We start from the raw sequence: 21,090 nt of genomic DNA, 5'->3' as shown, positions 1-21,090 counted from the left end.
GGGAACAGGCTGAATGTGAGGAAAGGAAAATTTCAGCTGAATCTCAGGAAATGTTTCCTGACAGCAAGGAACACGAGGCTCCCCCCGGGAATGCTCTGGGAAGGGGGTGGTTTGAGTCACTGGCTGAGCTGGGCAGAGCAGCAGATAAGGAAATGGGAAGGAACAATCCCGGATGGCTCCCCTGGGGTGGCAGAGGTGACCTCAGAGGTGTTCTTTCCACCTCTAATCTCTCCACTATCAGCCTGGGAAGGGCTGAGATCACACTCTTTGGATCCCTGGGAAGGCAGGGGCCGGGAATGCTCGGGATGCCAGAAACAGGGCAGAGAATGGGATATTCCAAACAGGGGGAGGGGGACAGGGTTAGGGTTATTGGGACAGGGTGCCCAGAGCACGTGGAGGGAATGAGAGTTTGTAGCCCAGATTGTGGAATTCCCATCCCTGGAAGTGCCCAAGGCCAGCTTGGAGCAACCTGGGGTAGTGGGAGGCGTCCCTGCCCATGGAACTGGATGATCTTCATGGTCCCTTCCAACCCAACCCATGCTATTATTCCATGACAACAGCCTCGATGGACTCTGAGCTGCTTCCTGCAGGTTGATGGGGCTGCTCTTTCCTCAGTGGAGCTGGTTTTGGGGGGATGTATCTGGGGAGGTTGCAGAGCTCCTCATGAAGGAGCTGGATTTTGGCTGCAGCTCTGGATTGAGGACACCTCCAGACTGATCAGTTTAGAGCTGGTGGAACCTCTCAGATGAGGGGTCACAAAATCCCCCAAGTGTGCTGTGAAATCAGAGTCCTGTCAGACTGGTTCTGCCAAAAAGGTCCCAGGGCTTTTAATATCCCCCTGTTTTGCTCTGATTCTATTTTTGATTGTCCCCATTTTTATTTCCCCCCTCAGTCCAGCTGCCTGCTTGTTTTCAATGCAGGACAAACCTGGCTGGGGAATATTTTCCTTAAAATACACCCAAATCCAAGATAACATCTCTCCTCCAGGTCCCAGGAATCTTTCCTGCTAAAGATGGACTTTACAGGATTATTTTATCCTTTCGATTAACAAGGACTGGAGCCACAGAGTGGCAACTTGGAGGGGAAAGAGATTTTCTTAATTCCCTTGTTTTTAGGGGCCATTTATTCCTAAAATCACAGGATATCCTGAGCTGGAAGGGACCCACCAGGATCATCAACCCCAACCCTTAGCCCTGCCCAGGACCCCCCAAAATCCCCCCCGTCCAAACATTCCTTGAGCTTTTCTTGTGTTACAAAACTTCATTTGTTTAATTTTCTTTTGCAGTTGAAGATAAAACTTGTAAGCACATTTTTTTCAGAAATATTTAATATCACAAGGGGGAAACCCCAAGTAAATGAGAGGGTTTGGTCAGCAGTGGGTATTTTCTTGTAGGATTAGAGGCAGTGCCTGGGTATTGCTGTTCTTCTTTTCTCATCTCATGTTCAAACTTGATCCTGACTTGAAAAATACTTGTGTTATATATATAATTTTATATGCATATTCTATAATATATAATATGATACACATCATATTTATAGTTATATACATGTAATTTGTTTTCTAATTTATTTATTATATTATAATTCTACAAATATGATTATAATATGTATTTTATATAAAATATATAATTATATAAAAGGAATTATATATTATATATTGCATATATTACATATTCTATTATATATTATCCTATATGTATATATATATTTATATATAACCTTTATATATATAATCTATAATTTATAACATATTATGTATAATATATTATATATTATATAATATTACATCTATAGTTATCTATATATATATATAGATATAATATTTTATATGTAACTTTTAAATATTCCATTCCAGGATCAAAGATATAAACATTTTAATTAAAATCAGTAACAAATATATTAATATAAATGTGTATATATTATATGTGTATATAATATATACCTATAATATATACATAGATGTTATATATAATGCATACATATATGCATATATTATATATTATATATAATATATACAATACACACATAATATTATTATATGTTTATATTATATGCATACATTATGTATATTTGATTTAATTATATTATTATATATGATTATATAGTCTATTATACAATATACATAAAATAAAAATAGCCTTATCTATATATTATATATACTGTATATCTAATATAGATATATTTTAATAAACAGTGAAAAATGTCTTCTGAAGGGGAAAGGGGAGGAAATCAGGATATTCAGAAAGCTCCAGTGGGTGTTTTATAGAGGTTGGGATAAAAAGCTTTGCTGTCTTGGGGCCTACAATTGCAACTTCTTGCTCACGAGCACCTGTTCAATAGTAATATTTTAGTATTTTAATATCCTTACCCTCAGTATTTTTATATCTCAGTATTTTAGGACCTTGTTTCCCAAGCCTCACCAGGGGTGTAGAAGCAGAATTCGGGAATGTGGAAGCAGAGGAGGTGGGTGGGAAATGCGGGTGCACGGGGGGCTCTTCTTACCCCCCTGCCAGGACCTGGCATCCCCCATGGATGGGAGCGATCCATGAGAGGTGGGGATGGTCCCAACCATCAGTGCCTGGTTTGGGGGCTCTTCTTCCTCCTCTGCATTTCACACACTCCAAATGCCCGTGAGCTCTTGTGTCCCCCTCTGGGTGAAGTTCATTCCCACCCATTATCCCTTCTCCCCTTCCCATGGTCCGTGTCTCCAGAGCAACTTCCTGGCTGTTCCCTTCATGAACCAGGGGTGATTCCTCTGCCCCACACTCCCTAAACCCCTTTTCCCAGTGAATATTCCTGAGGCTGATCCCTCTCTCCTCCCAGCAGTCTCTGGCAGAGCAGGGATGTGACACGGGACAGGGAGCAGTGACCTCACCCAAGCCCCATTGCTGGGATTCCACACTAAGCTCCTAATCACCTGCACTTTTCAAAGGGCAAGACTGCAACTGTTCCAGGGCTTCCTGGAAGCTTTTTTTCCACTCTTTTGTTCCATTTGGCTTTCTGTGCCTGTGGGCAAGTCTGGAACCAGCTCCTGTCTCCAAGTTAAGCCTCCCTGAGCCCGGCAAGGCGTTGACGGGCACTGCCCGGCCCTGCAGAGCCTGAGGAGCTCCACGGGCGGGGCTTGAAATGGCAGGCAGAGTTCAGCAGCTCCAGAGATCTCCAGGCCATTCCAGGCTTAGTCATCCAGCCTGCTCAGACTCCGGGAACAAGGCACTGAGCTCCCTCTGGGGAGAGCTGGGCACTGGAGGGACACCCAGGACTCAGTTCAGTTCCCAAAAAATGGACCTTGTGACATTTGAGGGGCTCGGGGACATCAGGCTTGGGGGCATCAGGCTTGGGGACATCCCACCTGCAGTCTGGCATTCCAAAGGGGCAGGTCTCTTCCTTAAAATTGTCAGTGTTCTGGCTCTGTGTGACAGGACGGGGCTGGGAGCAACCTGGGATAGTGGAAGGTGTCCCTGGGGTGGAAGGAGATGAGCCTGAAGGTGCTTCCCAACCCCAAACCATTCCCTGCTTCTGTGAGGTGGGACAAAGCTCAGGCTCAGCAGGACAGCTCAGACACCTCAGGGCACATCTGAGGAGACCTCCTGGCTGTGATTAAGGAACTCAGATGAATCCCTGGGGGTGGAGGAGAAAGAGGCAGCTCTGTGATGTCCTGGAGACACTTTGGGTTTGGAGGGGAACGAAGGAAGGGGTGGATAAGGGAGAGATGGATGAGAGAGAAGGATGGATGGATGGATGGATGGATGGATGGATGGATGGATGGATGGAGAGAGGATTCTCCACTATTTCCAGCAATTCCCAGCTAGGTGAGGATGAGGGAAGTACAGTTCACACCATTTCACATGGAAATTTGTCCTGCAGGATTCCTTCTGTGACCTGTTGGAGGTCAGACAACAATGTCACTCTAAAGCTGTCCCTGGCCAGCCCTGTGCATGTCAGACACCCGACAAATCCGGGTCTGGAATAACTTCTTGGTTTCCACACCTGGAAAATTCAGTTGAGATCGTGGCAGTTAGCCAAGAGGAATCTGAAGAAAGAATCCAGTTGGATTAACACCTGAATAATAACAATAATAATAATAATGATAATAATAATATAGGAGAAGAAGAAGAAGAAGGGGAGGAGAAGAAGTAAGAGAAGAAGAAGAGAGGAAGAAGGATAAGAAGAAGGAAAAGGAGATGATGAAGAAGGAGGGCATATCCATGCCCACCCAGCTCATCCCTCACCCTCCCTGGAGCCCCCCCAGGCAGGCAGACACTCCCTCCTGTGCATCCCGAATTTCCCCCCTCCTGCTGCCCCTGGGCTGGCTCTCCCCCAGACGGGGCTCTTGCCTTGCTTTGCTTTCCAGGGAGAATCAGGAATCTCGTCCTTCCCAGCACGTGCCTGACGTTTTGCTTTCATTCCAAGGGTCCTGCTGGATTTGGATCCCTGCTTGGCTCCCCTTCCTGTGGATGTTTGAGTGCTCCCCGGGTGTTGGGTTTGTTGTTTGTGGAACAGCCAGAGCTGGGGGAGTCCATCCCAGGCAAATGCAGCATTATTATTATTATTATTATTATTATTATTATTATTATTATTATTATTATCTCGATTAAGCGCTGGCTGAGCAGCCACGAGTCAGGAATGAAAACCATCCCGGATATGTGAGGAATGGGGAGCAAACAAAGCCACTCTGCAGCAGGAGGGGGGGGGGGAAAAAAAAAAGAAAAAAAAGTCATAATAAACCAAACCAGGGCTTCAAATCGACTCCCAATTGGTTGGGAAAACATGTGTGTTTATTTAAGCACGTGGTGGCAGAGATAAGAATCTGTTACACGGTTAATTTTCAATGGATGTGTTTCTAATAATCAGTTGATATTTAAACATATGATAAGTTGTCACATTAACCCCCCCCATCAGATTTATATGATAAGGACTTTGCTGGGCTGCTATTCCCAGTTTGGGGTGATTATCAAAACCAGCCCAGCCCAAAGATTAGGGAGGGTTTTTATCACTCCCACAGCTCCTCTCGTTAATCCTTAATAAACCTGCTCTCAGTAATCATCTCTAGAGGGGCCATCGCTGCTTTGTTGTGCTGGGACCCACCAAGAGCTCCCCAGGGAATTGCAATCCCTGACAGAGCTCCTGCCAGGAGATCCTGGGCATGAAATTTGGGATTTTCCTGCTCACCTGGTCAGGTCTGGCTGCAGCTGTGGGAGTTGAAGGTGACTCTGCTGAGGGGCAGTTTGGTGGCATGTGCAGGATGAGGTTTAAAAAAGGATGGGGAGGGAATTTGGACAAGGGATGGAGGGACAGGACAAAGGGGAATGGCTGTAAGTTGAAGGAGTGCAGGGTCAGATGGGATAGTGGGAAGGAATTCCTGGCTGGGAGGGTGGGCACAGGTTGGGCAGAGAAGCTGTGGCTGCCCCTGGATCCCTGGAAGTGTCCAAGGCCAGGCTGGATGAGGCTCAGAGCAGACTGGGCTGGTGGAAGGTGTCCCATGGCAGAGGGGTGGGGTGAGATGAGTTTTAAGGTCCCATCCAACCCAAATGATTCCATCATTTGCAAACCATGGGAATGTTCCATGTGTGGCCAGGGCTGGAGTTGGTGTCAGTGCCACTGACCCTCTGCAGGACTTCCACACCCTTCTCTGTTGTCTGTTCTCATCCCTGAGGTGGTTCTGGGCTGAACCATTTCCCAAGGGATTCAGGCACTGAGGAATCACACTCAGGTGTTGGAGTCAGGATGATCCACCCAAGTGACCAGACTGGAGACCAGAACTGGCTCAACTCGTCCAGTACAGCTCTAAGGATCCCAAATTCCTTCTGCCAGCATTAAACCCCATCCCTGGGGAGCAGGGAGGGCTCCAGACCCACCAGACAGAACTGTCCCACACAGGAGCCAGGGATCCTTGTGCTCATCCCTATCCCCCCTTTCTCCATCCCCCCTTTCTTTCTCCCTGCTCTCCCCCCGTGCCCACTCGGGTGGCAGTGCCAGAGCCCTTCCCAAGGGCCCCGAGCCCAGGGGTGGAAAGGGCAGCAAAAACAACCCGGACAAAGACCCAGCGATCCCAAAAATCCCCCGTGAGGAGCTCCCGGGGATGGATCTGTGCCGTGGCCGCGATCCTCCCCGGGGCAGAGTCAGCACCAGAGACAGAAGCTGTGGCTTTTCCCTTCCCTCTCCCGTTTTTTTTTTTTTCCTGCCGCTCATCTCTCGTTTTGTTTGCAGGGAATCGGCCTGAACTCCCAAGAGCAAACACAAAGCACCCAAACCCTGGCGCTGCTGCAGCAGCTTCTCTGCTCTCCCCTCTTGGTCTGTCAGGGTGGGGCAAAGGAGATTCCCTGCAAAAAGGAGGCTTTTAAGTAAAAATATAATTTAAGTTGGTTGAAAAGCCAATTTCACATCTTTTTTTTTTTTTTTTCCTTAAAAACACTCCTTTCAGACGCTCCTTATCTATTTATATCTATTGTCATTTCAAATCTATTTGTCATTTCAGGATCATTTCAGGGAATGAGCCAGATCAGAGACACACAAAAAGACATGGAAAGTGTTTTTCACCGGTCCTGCAACCTCTGCTTGGAAAAAGAAGCTTCAAGCTGTGAGTGGGAAGAGAATTATAAAATCCTGGAATGGTTTGGGTTGGGAGGGACCTTAGAGATCATCCAGTGCCACCCCCTGCCATGGGCAGGGACACCTCCCGCTAGCCCAGGTTGCTCCAAACCTGTCCAGAAGGATGGGGGGAGTGGATATCTTTGTGTATAAACTGGGAATCCACTGAATTGAACAGAGGAGAAGTCCCAGATATACTTTTAACAGCAAATTCAATTGACATTCATTCATCCCTCTCCAGGTATTTAAAGAAGGAAAACTGTTGGTGTGATCCCAAGCACCTCCCCAGCTTCCAGCACCTTCCTGGGAGCTCTTGAAATCCAAATTTCATTTCTTTCTCAGGATAACTAAAGTATCCTTTGTGATATCGTTTACATCCCTGCTGGAAAAAGACCAACCAACTTGCACCAAGCCATTCCCAGTCAAGTTGGATAATTCCAGGAGACAGGGAAGACCTGAGGAAGACAATATATTCCTGAAGAAAATCCACGGGAAGGAGCCAAGCAGCTTTTCCTTGTCTGCATCTAAAGGGCAACAGTGAAAAACAACTGTCAGGACAATTCTGGGCTCAGACACACCAAATGACCCCACTGGCAGTGAGAGGAAATCACCCTTCCCCAAAAAAGTGCTTTTCCCAAGTATTTTCCTGGTATCACATCAGATTAAGCAAAATTTCAGCATTTCTAGCAGTTTTCCCTTCAGGTCCAAACCCACCTTGTTTGGATGCTGTTGGGGAACTTTCTTTGGTGTTAATTATTTGGATTTCAAGGCAGAGGAGAATTCAGTGGGTTTTCCATGAGGTGCCATAAATTTAGAGAGAGAAACTTCTGGAATTTTCCTTTATGCCAGTGGAAGGCACTTTTGCCTCTGTGAAACCCTCCAGACCTGCAGGATTTGAGGTTGACATTAAAAGAACAGGAAAATGAAATAATTTAAGGAGAGAAACAAGAGGAGGAGGAGGAAAAACTCCTTTCCCTCCCCTCCCCCTTTCCCCAAACCTTCATTTTTTTTCCGAAAGTTTTTCTGTTTCCTGCGGTTCTGAGGAGAAAAAAATAAAAAAACCTGACAAAAGAATGGCAAAAGGAACGAGTGACAAAGATCTCTGGTCCCAAAAAAGGGCCTGGAGGAGCTTCAGGAGGAATCAGCGTCATCCCAGCTCCTCTCCCCGCTGAGTTTGGGGGGGTTTTGTGCTTTGGAAATGTCGGGAAAGGTCAGGCTGGAGCTCCCCCACGAAGTGCCATTTGATTTTTCTGCCGGGATAATGCGGAGATCTCGAGCTGTCCCAGCTCAGCCAAGGAATAGCCGGGTTTTTAGGATGTTAATTTGGGAATTCTCGCCCTTCAAACGGAGCTCTCCGGGTCGTTGGGCTTGGATGAGCTTCTGCCCGTGCTTGTAGGATTCCATGATGTTCCTTTTGGTCCTGAAAGGGGTGGAAATAAACTCTGGGAAACTCCTTAAAGTTGTTTGTTTGTTTGGGTTTTGTTTGTTTGTTTGTTTTCTGTTTTTTTGTTTGTTGTTTTTGTTTTTTGCTTAATCCCAGGGCCGTGGGAAGAGAAAGTGAAACTTTCCTACCTCTGAACGCACACCCAGAGGGATCTGCAGCTCTGGGAATGTTTTGTCTCTCTTTCCAAACAGGTCTGGGAGCACAAAGCCCGGGCTTGGATTTTGGGATTGACTAAACACAGGGAACAAGAGGCAAAATCCATGGCTGGCCCAAAAATCAAGGGAGGAAAGCCAGGTGACATTCCAGAAGGGATTCACTTGGAACATCATTTATTTCCCTGTGGCAGCTCCAGGCACAGGAATTTTTAGGCTGGAACCGTTGCCAGAAACCATCTGGAATATTCCAACAGTTTTGGCAACAGGGAAACGTTGAGGGAATGGTCTTGGTGTCACAGAATAATTCATATCAAAAGGTCACTCCAAACAGTCCAACTCCTACATTTATAACCAGATTTTCTGGTTTCCCTCAAAATTCCTCTCGATTTTTAATTTTCTTCCCGCTCTGAATTCAAATTTTAAACTCCTCTAAATTCAGAAATGGGGGTTGCCATGATCTGAAACCCGACACTTCTTGGTTTAGCAAATATTTTGAAACATCCTTCAGCCCAGGAGGCCCCCAAAGTAATTTGTTTTTTTATTTAGAACTTCCAGTTAACTGTAAAAAAAGTTCCTGATGGGTCAAATCCAGCTGGGGGAGGATTTCAGAGGTCAAATATTTGTCAGAGCCGTGACTCAAAGATGGGGGGAGTTGATTCCTTGTCCATAAACAAACCTCAGGAGTCAATGGGATCGAGTTTCCTCCAAGTGTGTCCATGTCCAAACGCAAACTGGGCCGTTTTGGGGTCCTCCAAAAAACCAGGGAAATGTCAGAGCAGAAGGAAAAATGTTCAGTCAGTCCCATCCTTTGGGAATGGACAGGAATTATGGGATGACATTCCCTGGCCTGTGTTGGGGAGGAATTTAGACTCAAATTTAAACTCAAATTCAGACTCAAAAATCGCTCATTTCTTTCAGGTGGCTCCAAAACTCTTCTCGTTTCCCTGCTCTGGTTTTAGAACCAAAATATTGGGATGCTTTTGGTGTTGGCCCCTCAAGGGTTGGGTTTCAATCCACCAGAGCGCCAGAAAAAGCCCTTTCCAGTAGAATCCTTCCCAGAAAAAAACTTTCCAGAACAATCCTTCCCAGAAGAAACTTTTCCAGGACAATCTTTCCCAGAACAATCCTTCCCAGAAGAAACTTTTCCAGGACAATCTTTCCCAGAACAATCCTTCCCAGAAGAATTCCAAGGTCAGCTCACAACCAATCACCAGGACAACTGGAGTCCAGCCTAAGTTCCAAGCAAGTTTTCCAAGCAGGACATTCCCCAGCTGGAATTCAGGCCCTGCCATGGCTTGGTGGGAGTGATGAGTCCCATCCTCTCTCCACTCACATCTTCCCAGCTCCCGGGTTTTCCTCCTCACCTGTCCCGCTCCTGGAAATCCTGGGGCACAGAGCCCACCTGGATGGATCCTTTCCCTTTCTCCACACCTTCTCCTCATGGTGGGATGTGCCAGGGGACGTTTTCCAGGAGGGATTTAATGAATCCCCCCAGGGTGGGAAGGTGAGGAGACCAAATCCATTCCTCTCCAGGGGCCGCAGAGCTGATTTATGGCTCGGTGTGGGGTCACATTCCTGGGCCATTTTCCAACCAGAGTGTAAAAGGATCCATCCTGGCTTTTCCCAAGCCTTTGGCTGCTCAACCTGGAGCTCCATCCATCAGAAACAGGGGCAGAGATCCGAAGGGGCAGCTCTTTCCGAGCTCTTTTATTTGCTGGGCTGGGGAGGGGATAATTTGTCTTTCCTTGCCCGGGACCAAGGTGGCTTGAACACCTCGGGTGGCTCCAAACACCAGCTGAGAAAATGAGGGAATTAATCACATCCAAGGAGGCTCCAATTAATCACCTTCTTCCTCGGGAGAAGTGGGAAAGAGCCCTTTATCCCCCTCATTAATCACGGCCCCCCCTTCCACAGGTGTTGCCACCAGCAAAGTCTTCACAGGAAGGGAAAGAACATGAAAAAAGCCCCAAAGTTGTGGAATTTGGAGGGTTTTTTTCTGAAAAGAACAAGAAAAAAGCCCCAAAGTTGTGGATTTTGATGTATTTTTTTTTTGGTCTGAATTGTTGATTTTTTTAAATTAAAAATAATCTCTGAGCAAAGGAGAGAAAATGGGAAACAAACAGCTCCTGTTTTCCAGGCTCCAACACTCGGTGGGACCTTCTGGTCTTCCTTCTGGAAGTTTGTGGTGCTCCTGGAAGGAAACAGGGATGTCCCAGTGCACGGCTCTCCAAGCTGATCCTTGTGTTCCAACCACACTTCCCAGCCTTCCAGGAATTTAATTTGCATTGTGCTGGTAGGCAGAAAACTTTTAAAATACTCCATTTCGGGATCAGAGTGATAAAAAGTTTTAAATAAAATCAGTAATAAAATTGATTTGGCTCCAGCTGGTTCCCAAATAATTTAATATTCAGTAATCCAAACTGCCCATCGTCTTTCCAGGAAGAAATCCGGGACTAAATCCATGTTCAGCCTTGAGGAAAAATGGAAGTTCAGCAGAATTTCCTCATTTATGGCCTTGGGGGGAGGTAAATTTTAGGGATTTCTCCAGACTTCTCCATTTCTTTCATCCTGGAAATACCCCCCTCCATGAGGGCCAAGAGCTGCAAGGAAGAAGGGATGGGAAAGTTTCCTCACTTCCATATTTCCTGATGGAACTGGATGGTTCATTCCAAGAGGGATTGGCAGTTCATGGCCCTGGGTGGGCACATTCCTTTGCTCCCTGAGCAGGATTGGGGCTGGGATTGGGAAGGTGGATTGGCCCTTTATCCATTGAATTATTCAAAAGGGCACTCGGCTGCTTCCATAAAAAACCTGGAGCTGGGAATACCATGAGGTGGCAGAGCTGGGATTCTGCCCTGATATCCTATTCCAAAGAATTCCCAAGTCCCCATGTGGAATAAATCCATGCCCTGTAGTCCTGATTTGGCTCCCAGGGAACAGATCAGGGGCAGCAGTCGCAGCCAAATCCTCCAACAATCCCAAAAAATAAGGAAAATAACAACAAAATGGATGTTTATCCAGAGAGGAAAGTGTGGGATTGCTGTTTCCTGTCTGTGCTTCCCAGAAAAGGCAGGGATCAATCCAGGAATCCTTGGATGAAGGATGCTGGGCTTGTGGCTGTGATTGCAGGTGGATCCTCTGAGACCCAGGGAATTGTTAGCACAGTTATTCCTTAAATTTGCCCCTGATTCTGTTGTGTAGAGGGAATTTCTCCAAATCAAGATCATTCTGAGCCACAAAATAAATTTCCTCCAAATTGAATTGTTCCTGATCCACAAAATAAATAAAATTCCTCCAAACCAAAACGTTCCTGAGCAACAAAATAAACAAAATTCCTCCAAACCAAGACATTCCCAAGCCACAAAATAAATAACATTTCTCTAAATCAGGATGTTCCTGAGCCATAAAATAAATAGAGTTCCTCCAAATGAAAATGCTCCTGAGCCACAAAATCAATAAAATTTCCCCCAAACCAAGACATTCCCGGCCCACAGGTTGGAAATCTCATTTCCTTCTTTTTATCCTGCATTTGATAATTCACTTCCCAGTCGGATCCTGGATTAAATGTCTGTGGTTTGACCCCTCTGCTGGTGAAATCAGGACGGTGACTGAGCACAGAATTCCATGGTTTGCTCTTGGGAATCACCTGTCCAAGGCCACAGAAGTGCAGGAGGGAGGACCAGGCCTGGGTGGCCTTGGCCAGGTGGGCTGGGACAAATGCTGGGATGATGGTGGGACTTGATGATCTCCGAGGTCTTCCCAACCTCCTGGGATTCCAAGCCCTTTGGAGCGAGCTCTTTGAATCCAAGCTGTGCTGTTTCCTCACCTGCTCCTCGTCCTCATCAAAGAGGCCAAAAAGAAGTCCCTCAAATAAGGTTTTCCTTCATCCCTTGAGTCATTGATACAAATTGCTGCACTCCTTGATCAGTTTTGATGAGGACATGGAAGCTCCATCCCACAGACTCCTTGGGAACAATTATTCCCAGTTCCCCTATTTTTTTTCCCACACCAACAAATCCACCACCGCTCCCCTTTTGTCCAGCTCTGAGGACCAACCCCTGGGACCTGGAACAAGGAGCTGCAAAGCTCCACATGCCATGGTCTCTCCTGAGATCCTCTAACTCTCCTGAATCCCTGAATCCTGCAGGAATGCTGGCACCCAGGCAGGACAGGCTCTGCAGCCTCACTGCGTTGCAAATTGGACTCCTTGCACAGCCTTTTCCAGGAATTTTTTTTGGCCAATTCCCGTCAGCAGCTGCTGGAAAAGTCAACTTTTCCTCACTCTCACTTCATTAAGCACCAGGAAAAACCAGAGGCTGTGGAGTTACTGGAACATTCCTGCTCCTGGTCAAGCAAAAAGGCCTCAGATTGGCTCTGTGGCTCCTCGGCACGGATTTAGCAGGGTTTGGGTTGGTTTGGCAAGCCCCAAATTCCTGATTTCCTGCTGCCCTTCCTTCCAGAGCCTCTCCATGAGAGCAGGAACAAAGGAGGAAGAGCTGCTGTTGCCTGGGAACAGAACTGGACTTGGTTTCCAATGTCTCCTTGTATTTAATTGGGATTTACAGCGAAATTATCATTAAATGTTCTTTCAGGTGCCACCAGAACTGAAACTGGGGGACCAAAATGGGACCAGATCCACCTGGAATTCTGTTCCAGTGATAGTAAGACATGGCTTTAAGTTGCACCAAGGGAGGTTTAGGTTGGATATTGGGAAAATTCCTTCCTGGAAAGGTTTTTCCATCCCTGGCCCAGCTGCCCAGGGCAGGGGTGGGATCTCCACCCCTGCAGGGATTTAAAATCCCTGTGGATGTGGCACTTGGGGACACAAGTCAGTGGTGGCCTTGGCAGTGCTGGGGGAATGGGTGGACTGGATGATCCAAAGGGTCTTTTCCATCCCAAAGAATTCCACGATCCTGTGATCCCACAGCTCTGCTGGAACCAACACTTGGCTCATGGTCATTTTTTGGAGGTTTCTCAGTTACTGGGAGGTTTAAGGGTCTTACTGGTGAGTGAAAAAGATTCAGGGATGAAGGAAAACCTGATCTGAGGGGCTTTTTGGGGCTCTTTGATGAGGACAAGGAACAGGAACAAAGCAGGGATGGCTTTTCCACACCAGCTGATGGAATTCAAATGGCAGCAGGGACTTGGTGAGGACTCCAAGCCTTTTGGGCCAGGCTGGTGCCAATTCCCAATACCTCCTGCAAACACCCCCCAGAACAGGAACTGGGCAATCCCTCGAGACAACACCATTCCCAAACATTCCAGCTCAGGATCCTGATGCAATCCCGAATTTCCCATCCCGCAACTCCACGCTGGCTGCTCCCAGGGAACGTGTCATTTCCCACACTCAGGCTCAAAAACTGGGATTATCTCCGTCCCATCCCACAGCTCTTTTCATGTGGGAACGCACAGGGGATGAATCCAAGTGCTTGGACAAGAACTCGACTCAAGGATCCCGCTTTCTTGGGCAAGAGGAGCGTAAATTCCCCCTGATCCCAGTTCTGGATGTATTTCCTGACCTGCTCTGTCTAAAAACGTCGCTCCAGTGCAGCCTTGGCAGGGAGGCAGCTGGAGGAACACCTTGTCTGTGGGTTCTGGCAGGGCTGGGGGATGATCTAAGCAGCAACTCCTCATCTCTGTCTTGGATGAGGCTCTCTGTGGATTTTTGCACCAAACCGAGCAGGAGAATTTCCTTGGAACAGAGGAAGAATTTGAAATGGGACAATGATCATTGACACAGAGTGGAACTCGTGTTTGTAAAGGCTGAAATAAAGGGGACAGGGCAAGTTTATAAGAGAAATTAAGGAGATACTGGGAAGGAATTGCTGGCTGGGAGGGTGGGCAGGCCCTGGCACAGGTTGGGCAGAGAAGCTGTGGCTGCCCCTGGATCCCTGGAAGTGTCCAAGGCCAGGTTGGAGCAACCTGGGCTGGTGGAAGGTGTCCCTGCCCATGGCAGGGGGTGGAATGGGATGGTCTTGAAGGTCCCTTCCAATCCAGCCCGTTCCATGATTCAAAGTGAAGAGGAAGTTCTGTGGCACAGGACAGATGCACTTGGTTGGATCAAGAGGAAATCAGGAGAGGAGATCCTGACATGAGGAACAATCATAGAGGAGAGAATCAGCTTTTAGTGCAGGTGGAAATCCTGACTGTGTCCCATTTCCCCTATTTGTAGGATTTTGGGATCCAGTTGTGCTCTCCCAGTGCTCTCAGCTCTCCCTGTCTCTGAACCAGGAACCCCAGAGCTGAGCCAGGCCTGGATCTCAGGACAAGGTTCTTCCCCCAGAGGGTGGTGTGGGCACAGCCCCAAGGCTGCCAGAGCTCCAGGAGGGTTGGGATGATCCTCTGGGGCACAGGGTGGGACTCTTGGGGCTGGGCCTGTGCAGGGCTGAGGGTTGGACTGGATGGTCCTTGGGGGGGTCCCTCCCAGCTCAGGGGACTCTGTGAGCCCCACATTTCCATCATCCCTCAGCACCTCGCAATTCCCGGGGCTGGTGGCAAACCAGCCCCCCCTGCTCCCAGGCAGAGCTTTCCTGCAGCTGCTGGGAGACAGCACTGCCTGCCCCGGCTCCTCCAGCCTCCCCACTCCAAGAACAGTCTCCATGGGTGTGATTTCACCTGACCTGAACTTCCCCGAGTTTACCCAGCCCTCCCCCTGCCCCTTTGGAGCGGGGCTGTTTTTGTGCCTCCCAGCCCAGACACCCAAGCGGAGCCCGAAGTGACGTTTATTGTTTCAGCGGGGCTGTTACACCGGGACTGAGCTCGCTCCAAACACGACCTGCTTGGGAGCCAGGACACTTATTAATTCGGATGAAATTCCAGCTGTGTCCTCTCTCCAGATGGGCCTTATCAGAAAAACAAACTGGCTCGAGTTTCGGCCCCGAGAATGAAAATATAATTGAACGTTTGAGGCAACCCAAATAATCACTGTCATCCCAGGGCCTGTGCTGAGCAGAGAGGGGGCACGGGGGGTGAGTCCTGCATGTGCTAAAAATAAACCCAGGCCCAATTCCCTGAGGGCACACTGGGAATGGGAAGGTGTTTTTTCTCCAGGGATGGGGAAGAGGAAGGTCCTCATCCAACCTCTGCAGCATCCAGATGGGTTAACCCTGTTTTTATGGGGGGATTCTGTGCTTTTGCAGGGGTTTTGTGGTGGTTTTTCCTAAAGGAGATTGGGATTGTCTTGGAATTCGTGGAGGGGATGGACAGAGGTGCCACAGCCTCCACAGCTCCACCAGGAGTGTTGGGACTTTCAGGGGGCTGTGCCAGGAGACCCTCAGCCAGTTTATTTTCCTTTGAGCATCAGGGGAGGAAAAGAGCAGGGCAGAAATCCCTGGATGCATTTCTGGGTCTGGGATTTCCTCAGCCAGGGGGAACAGTTCTGTCCATGACAGATCTGGGTGGATTTTTCTCTTCCCAAAATTTGAACCTTCCCAAGGCAGAGCCTTCCTGAGGCAGCAGAGGGGCTGAGGAGGCTCCACTGCCCTTTCCAGCTGGGGGAAGGGATGGCAAAGCCCTTTGGAAGCAGAACTGGAGATACTCAGAGCAGCAGAGGATCGATTTTAAGGGATATAAGTGGGTTTCCTACAGAAACTGGGAAACGCTGCTGGACTTGCCCCCATTGCTATGGAATTACAAACCTCTGGAATATCAGCATGTGGAGCTGCAGGGGGGGATCATTTTGGCCCGAGGGGGTGAAATTCCCTGGATGAGGCTCCTCTTCCCACCCAGCTGAGCTGCTTCCGACTCCCAAGGAGCTCCAAGAGCCTTCAGAGGAGGAAGATCTGATCCCAGACTGGCTGAAATCGAGGAGGACACTCGGGGATTGAAGGTTTTAACCCAAAATCTCCCTTTTCCTGCAGAGAACAAACCGTGTCACTGCTCTTGCTCCTCCTTTGAATCTTTAAACTTCCCAGCAAACCAGGTTAAATTGGGATTGCCACCCAGCATTTCTCGCCACCTGCTTCACATCCTTCTAGGACAGAGCTCTGGATGGGATAACTGGAGCTAAATCCCCCCCTCTTTGTGCCTTGGGATCACAGCCCAAACCCCTGGGTTGGGTTATCCTTCCTGGAGCCCCCCCGGGCAAATCCAACCCTCGCCTCGAGATGCTTCAAGTGGGGGTTAATCCCCCCCTTTTCCTGCTCACCCATCCCATGGGTTAATCACCCTCTTCACTGGGACCCTGGCCTTTATTTTCACCTGCTGAGTGTGCCCAGAGCTCTGGTTTCTTTTCCTCACTGCTCCCCTCTGGAGATAAAAGGTCGGAGCGTTCCGGCCTTGTCCAATTCCAGCCCTGGGATGAGGGCTGGAGCTTGGAGGTGCATTTTCCCCTCTTGTCTCCCAGCTGAGCAACAACTCCAAATCCTCCTCGAGTGGAAGCATCCCCTGCCTGCTCTTTCCACGTGTCAGCTTGGCAAGGAGAATTCCCAACAATCCCTGCGTGGGCTCAGCTGGATCCGCTCCCTGAGCGCAGCAAGAAAAACAAATAAAACACACAAAAATACACAAAAAGGAGAATTACTCCTATTTTTGGGGGAAAATCTCCATCAGTTCACCCCTTCCCTGAGCAGAACTGCCTTCTGGTTTAAGGCAGAGCACATTCCTGACACACAGGGCTCTGATCCTTTGCAAAAGGGAGCTGGTTTCCTGGATTTAGGGAACGGGACAGGGTTCAGGCAGGGGGCAAACTATATATGTGTCAAAATGAGCGATGTCTTTTGGGGTCACATCTACTTTTGACTTCAACACTGCTTTATGTTGCCTGTAAAATTAATAGGTGGGAAGTAGATTTATTTGTCCCCCCGGCCTGGTAGTTGCTTGTTAGGTTAAACTCACTGATTTCCTGCTACAAAAGGGCTTGTTAAAATAATCTCCCCGAAAATATTCCCCCGGGAGCACTTGATCTTCCCCCAAATCAAGAATTCCTCGAGGATGGAACGGGCAAGATGTGCCAGAGGGGGGGCTGGTGCAAAACCCAACCCAAACCCCCGGAAAGAGGAGTTTGTTCCCATAAACACTGGGAATTCAACCCAGTGTTGCATCGGGAATTCCAGCGTCCAGCTCCATGCAAGGAATTCTCCAGGATCACCTGTTTCTGTTTTGCCCACATTCTGCCTTCCCAAGCTTCTCCACAGGGTCATTCCCACCAAGTTCCCCTGGCCTGGCTCTGTCTTCAGTGCCACGACTTCCAAACCAGCCCCACCAGGATTGTCCCACGCAGGCAGCAGGAAGATCCATGTGCTCAAAATCCCCCTTTTTCCGTGCTGGCAGAGGGGCTGATCCCAAACTTCATTCCCCTCACACCTTTCAGAGGGATCCTGAACCCAACCAGCTACAAAACTCCCCTCAAAAATGAGGATTCCAGCCCTGGGTCTCCTTATCCCTCCCAGAATCCAACCAGCCCTCTCCTCCAAGTCCTTCCTCCACCTCCATTTCCCCCCTCTCCCTCCATGAATTCCGGTCCTGTCCCCACCTCCTGAGCCAGGCATGGCACTGGGAAGCTCCATGGGATGAGATGGGACCTGAGGAGAAGATCTGGGACACAGAACCAAAGGCTCTTCAACCAAAGGGACACCTCGTGGGCTCAGCTCTGGGAATGAGGGAATGAGGAAGGTGTCACCAGTGGCTGCTCATGGAACAGGATTCTCCCACCCTTTTTGTTCTGTTTTGTGGGGGGTTGTTTTTCTTTATTTTAGTTTAGTTTGGTTCCTTTGCTTTTTTACAGCATCAGGACTGCGTGTGTGAGACGGAATCGCAGAATCCTGGAATGGTTTGGGTGGGAATGGACCTTAAACCCCATCCAGTGCCACCCCCTGCCATGGGCAGGGACACCTCCCACTATCCCAGGTTGCTCCAACCCGGCCTGGGACTCTTGCAGGGCCGGGAGGGGTTGAGGGGATGATGAGCAGAGAACATCTGCAGGTTCCTGCAGCGGCTGAGACCGCACGAACTCGTGACACCACACCCTGTGCCGGTGCCTTCAGTGCCTCCCCCTCCCTCTGTGCTGCAGCTCTGGGCACCTCAGAGTCTGCTGGGGATGGAGGGGGGAAGGAGAAACCCTCTCCAAAATCCCAGTACCAAAATCCTGATCCCCAAAGTGACCGATCCCAAAACCCCAGCACCTCCTCCCACCCTCTCCCAGCCCCTCCATCACCTCCCACCCCTCCAGGTGTGGGTACTGTGAGTCTGTGGGGGGTGGCAACCCCTTCTCAAAATCCCAATGCCCCCTCCCAAAACCCCAACACTCCCTCCCACCCTTCCCAGCCCCTCTATCCCTCCCACCCCTCCAGGTGTGGGTACTGTGAGTCTATGGGGGTGGCAACCCCTCCCCAAAATCCCAACACCCCCTCCCAAAACCCCCTCCATCCCTCCCGCCCCTCCAGGTGTGGGTACTGTGAGCCTGCTGGGTGGGAGGGGACCCCTCCCCAAAATCCCAACGCCCTCTCCCAAAACCCCCTCCATCCCTGCCGCCCCTCCAGGTGCTGCTCGTTCAGTGCAACCCAATACCCTCCGCGCTCGGAGGTGCCGGGGCGGGTTTTGGGGGCGGGTTTGGGGCTGCGGGTTTGGAGCGGCTCTCACAAAGCTCCCATTGTATCCCGGAGCGTCCCGGCGGCCGCGGGAAGGAGCCCGGAGTGGCGGAGGATGCTCGGAGCGGGAATGGGGGGGAGCAGAGGGAGCAGAGGCCACGTCCCCGCCGCGACCCCGCGGGGAGGGGAGGGGGCTCGGGGCTCCCGCGCACCCCCCTGGGACCCCCTGTCTTTACCTCATAAGCGAGATTGAGGAGCTGCTTTGAGCTGCCCAGACGTTACATCAGCCCCTGGGCTCCTTCCCGTTGGTCCCCCGCGCCCCAGCCCCTGGAATTCGGGAGCGGATCCTCACGGTCACCTCCGCGTCCCGAGCCATGAATCACCTTCGGCTCCTTCCCGCACGCCTGGGAGAGGGGAAGCTCCGCATCGTTTGGGTTGGGGTTGCAGGCAGGAAAAAAAAAAAAAAACACCTCTTTTTTGGGGTTGCAGGCAGGAAAAATCTCTTTTTTTTCCTTCCTTTTTTCCCCCTTGGAATGGGGGCAGTCAGTGCTTTTTTTGATGTCATTCCCACAGAACTGGGGAAGGGTAGGACTGTTCCAGGTAAAGCTCTGGATCGTTGTTTGGTGTTGCAGCAGAAAACCTCTTTTTTTTTTTTTTCCTTCTTTTTTTCCCCCCCTGGAATGGAGGCAGCCATCCCCATAGAACTGGGGAAGGGGGAAGCTATTCCAGGTAAAACTCAGATATCAGTATTTGGTGTTGCAGCAGAGAAAAAAACCTTTTTTTTTCCCTTCTTTTTTTTTTGGTGTTTCAGACAGGAAAAAACCCCCTTCTTCCCCTTGAAACGGGGTCATTCCCACAGAACTGGGGAAGGGGGAAACTGGTCATGGTAAAGTCCTGGATCAGTGTTTGGTGTTACAGGCAGAAGGAAAACCTCTTTTTTTCCCCCCTTCTTTTTTGGTGTTACAGGCAGAAAACCTCTTTTTTTCCCCCTTATTTTTACCCCCCCTGAGAATAGGGGCAGTCAGTGCTTTTTTGGTGTCATTCCCATAGAACTGGGGAAGGGGGGAACTATTCCAGGTAAAACTCACCATCAATATTTGGTGTTACAGGCAGGAAAAACTCTTCTTTTCCCCTTCTTTTTTTATTGGTGGTGGAGGCAGAAAACCTCTTTTTTCCTTTTTTTTTTTTTTTTCCCCTTGGAATGGGGGCAGTCATTGCTTTTTTTCCCCTCTCTTTTTTTTTCTTGCCCTTTCTCCTGGGACACCCTTTTTCCCAGTAAAACAAAACCTCCAGGTTTCTCGTTCTCTGCTCTCAGACCCTGCTACGCTAAACAGGATCAAACTTTGGGCTGTGGAAGCTCCTGGGAAGGAGAAATTGTGTCCCAACTGTGTCCCCAAAATCTCTTGCTCTGCCTAGGTGGAAGAACAGCCCCTCCAGGGGAGGAATAAAACCAGGGAAAGACTCTTGTCCAGATTAAGGATAATTTACAGCTCGTTTACAAGTGAACAAATCAGCCAAGGGGTTGCTCCAGGACCTTCCAATGGGGACAGGGATGGTTGGAATCACATCCCAGTGTTCCAGCCTCGCTCAGCAAGGGGATTCTGAAGGCAAGGAGATGATGGTGACCCTCGAGATAGGTTGGACGTGGCCTTGGGGACATCTCCAGGTCACTCAAACAGCTGGTGGGAATCTCCTTGTCCCCTTGGAGGGGACAATCCCCACGATTTCTGTGCCCTCACATCCCACCAGCTCCTCCGCTTCCTGTGGCTCAGCCCCTCTCACTTTCAACCCTTGGAAAAGGATCTGAAATTCCTCCCCCGAAATGTGGTGGGGGGTGTTTTTTGTGGTTTTTTTTTTTTTTTGTGTTTTTTTTTTTAAGTGTCACATGTGGGGGCTGAGAGAAAAGAAGCGATTGTGGAAGTCTAATCTTTCCCCGAGGTGCTGTGGTTTGGGAAGAAGGAGAGGGCTGGTTTGCAGTGCTCTGTCTTCTGGACAGCTTGTTTTTTTCCTGTCCTGTTCCCTCCCCAGCAGAAAAAAAACCCCAACCCCTCCGTTTCAGAATAAACCGAGTCTTCGCCTCCAGCTCCGCTCTGGATATTCCCATTGTTCACACACCCCGCGAACATCCATCACGCTTTGCTAATTCCCAAGCCTTGTTTTTACCGGGGGAAAAAAACCACAAATAAACAAAGCCGTTCCCCCCTGAACGTTTCCAGCTCGTTGCTGAAAGGGGAGGCAGCGAGAGCTGTGCCTGTGGGGGTGTCAGAAAGGGCACGTTTGGGGTCGTCAGCCCACGTTTGACACGTGCTCGAGTCCATCCAGTGGAAAACCTGAGGAAAAACTGACTTCATCTTTCTGCTCCGTTCGTTTTCGGGCT

Source organism: Myiozetetes cayanensis, unplaced genomic scaffold, assembly GCF_022539395.1.
Source record: "Myiozetetes cayanensis isolate MyiCay16 unplaced genomic scaffold, myiCay2020 scf26, whole genome shotgun sequence".
NCBI classification, from domain to species: domain Eukaryota; kingdom Metazoa; phylum Chordata; class Aves; order Passeriformes; family Tyrannidae; genus Myiozetetes; species Myiozetetes cayanensis.
Note: the sequence above shows the minus strand (reverse complement) of the source record.